General features: G+C 40.1%; 1 protein-coding gene across 3 annotated transcripts in view; it reads left to right on the forward strand.

Moving 5' to 3' along the window:
- Window positions 1-3,036, forward strand: part of wwox (WW domain containing oxidoreductase) — a 127,508-nt gene that overhangs the window by 58,881 nt on the left and 65,591 nt on the right. The window lies entirely within an intron of this gene.

Below are 3,036 nucleotides of genomic sequence, written 5' to 3' on the forward strand. Positions count from 1 at the left end.
TTTTCTACCTTGACTCTATTTCACCGGTGTCATTTTTTTGTGCTCAGTATATTTCAGCTTAATCTGACTGCTGCTTCCTGCACAGTTCCTTCCGAGACAGAGGCCTTTCGGGGTGTCTTATTAAAATGCACCAGATATTTGAATAGAGCCCACTAATGTCTGTTTAGTATATAATCCACGTCCCCTCCTCCCATATTCCTTGTTATTCTAGTTTAGTGCCGTAATCAAGCAGGGCTTGCCAATAAAGTTTATTGTACGGAGCTAAGTGTCAATATCATGCACACACCCAGGGCAAAGAGGTCCCTTTAATTAGAATAGGAGAGAGCCGAGGCTGTGCGCGTGTGCCCGTGCATATCTGTACAGTATGTGTGTGTTTGGGCATGTGTTTATATGTTGATGTGAACCATCAGAGGCGGTAAATGTCGCCCAGTGTTAACCGCAGGCCTGCTCTTTGAAAACATGACAGTGTGCGTATGAATACAAAATGTGGTGCTGGGGAAACAAAAACCAAAAAAAAAAAAACTAACAAAAAAAAAAAAATCACCAATGTGACACCAACATCAAAATTTTTGCTGTTTTATGAACAAATCAATTCTAGCTTTACATGACTATCGAGCCTAGATGTTTTGAGTCTATGCTGAGACTGAACAAACAATAATCCCCGCTATATGAAGTATTGATTAGACCTACTCCCTCTCTGTGTGGCTTTATATTAAAGGTACAGTTGTAAAGGTCTTTATGATGATGGGAGAAAACTTTCACTTTCTCTGCTGTGTTCCAGCTCCAGGTGAAAACAGGCGCTCTCTTTTTATAGATGAGTTACATTCAAGGTATTTATCAACCTTTTCTTTAGTCTCCAGAATATTACCATGAAAAATGTTCTATTTTCAGCAGCCGTTTAATGCAGTGTAATTTTTTTTTTATATATAAAACCCAGTAGAAGAGTAGAAGCCAGTTTTCATTTTTCTCTCTGGCTCTATCTATCTCTTTCTCCTCTTTCCTATTTTCTTATTAGGCCATTTACAAACAGCCTGGTTAATATTTCGAATCAAATTACTGATATGAATTCTTTGATAAAAGACTATTTGAGCAAGGGCAAAACTGAAAACACCTCCCACTCCTAAACAGAGAGTCCTGCGGTGGTGAGGGGCGGGCTCGCAGCCTCAATCATATAGTAAAACACAAAACCATTTCCCATTACAATGCAAAGAGATTAAACAGAGATTAAACGTACTATATGGGAACCAGGGCCTGTGCCAGCCACCGATAGCTGCGTGGTCTGATGGGGGAGAGCAGAGGAGAAGACGAGGAGTTGATGAGACGGGAGAGGAGAGAAAAGGAGATGAGAGGAGAGGAAGGAAGGGAGGAGAGGGGTGGGTGCACGATGCGGTGAGGGAGAGCAGATGGAGGAGTAATTTGCGTGGGATGTGGTAGATGGGGGAAACATGGCTGTGTGTCAGTGCTGAGCGATGCCTCTCGTTCTGAAAGAAATCAATTTAGGACAGGACGGGGACGCCGTGCATACAATAATTGAATATTACTGCTTACTATTTCCTTCACATGCAGCTACTCTGCTCTGCACTGTGAACTGTATGAAGAAGTGAATCAGGCGGTGGGGCCGGAGATAGGGGTTAGGGCCGAATATTTAAGGGGTTCAAGTACTGTGCAGATAAAAAGTTGATACTCCAAATAATCTCTTCAAGTTAGTACATGATCAAGTAGAGATTCTGCTTGTCCTCTCTTTCTCCCCGTCTGTCCGTTTGAATTTTCACCTCAACCTATCAGATCTGTCCATTCTGTCACAACTGTTAATCAGTGAGCTTCTAAATAAGATTCAAGTTACACAAGTAACTGGTCATAAGAACAGTTATGTGTTCAAAGAGTCAAAAGACAGGTTGGATTAGCTCTACAGTCTCTTTCTATGTGCCATAAAAGTGGTTGTATAGATGAAAACCCAACTCTTTCTTTCATGTGGGCTCTCATTTTTTCACTGACAAAAACACACAAAGTAGACAAGTACAAGTTTTGGCATATATCTAACAGTGCAAACTGTAGAACAGTCTGTGGTTTTAGTGGAACATCATTTCTGGTTTGCATAATTAGTTTTTCCACATTACAGAGCTAAAATGCACTGTATTTGATATATTGATTTGGTAAAAAGCCCTGCAGAAAGTCTGTTTGGCAGCAAATGTGTTTGCACCGGATTCGTTGTTTCTATTTTTTCACTTTTGGGACTATTTCTTTGAGCATTCTGCTTGGAAAAAAAAAACCAACGGGAACATACATCTCCACCTGTGATTAAGTGGCAGAAAGTTTTTTATTACTGCAGCTCACAATTAGTCTCGAATAGATTAAATCAATGTTAATTCAATCTTTAATTTATGTCTTATATCCACACACTTCCTCTGTATAAACACTCATTAATTCTTTGAAGTGATATCAGGCTTCTCTGTTATACTATCATTTAATCATCTCCGAACATAATAATCATCCATATATCATAACAGATGATCAGGAAACATTTAATTAGGATAATTAGTCATTAATCCACCGAAGGAGCCTTTTTGGAAGGTGCCTCACAGATAGTTTGCACAATTTCTGTGTGGATGAGTGCGTGCACGCGTGCATTGTCTATGTGTTTATTTGTGTGTACATGTGCATACAGCCTAGTCTCAGTAATATTTGTCACTGTCTGATTTACTGTAGTCATGGTGCCATAGCAGGCTGGGATCCACTGCATTTGTCTCCATTTCTTAATGGTATTTCAACAGCTCCTACACCATTGGCCGTTTCTCATTTTAATGCCTGGATAAATGAAAGTGTGTGTGTTTTTTTATGCACATGTATGTTTTTATTTTTATTTTTTCTTTAAGCAGGATACCAAGGTGGAGCTTGGCTACCTGAGCTGCTCTCTGTAAAGACAAAACGGCATCAACATTTCTTTGCTTGAGTGGGAGCGCTGATTGATGTGGTTGCGACTGGTGGCTATTGAAGTAACTACTGTTACACCGGCTGACGTGATTGAAATTGGGTGTC

Source organism: Monopterus albus, unplaced genomic scaffold (assembly GCF_001952655.1).
Source record: "Monopterus albus unplaced genomic scaffold, M_albus_1.0 scaffold5.1, whole genome shotgun sequence".
Taxonomy (NCBI): domain Eukaryota; kingdom Metazoa; phylum Chordata; class Actinopteri; order Synbranchiformes; family Synbranchidae; genus Monopterus; species Monopterus albus.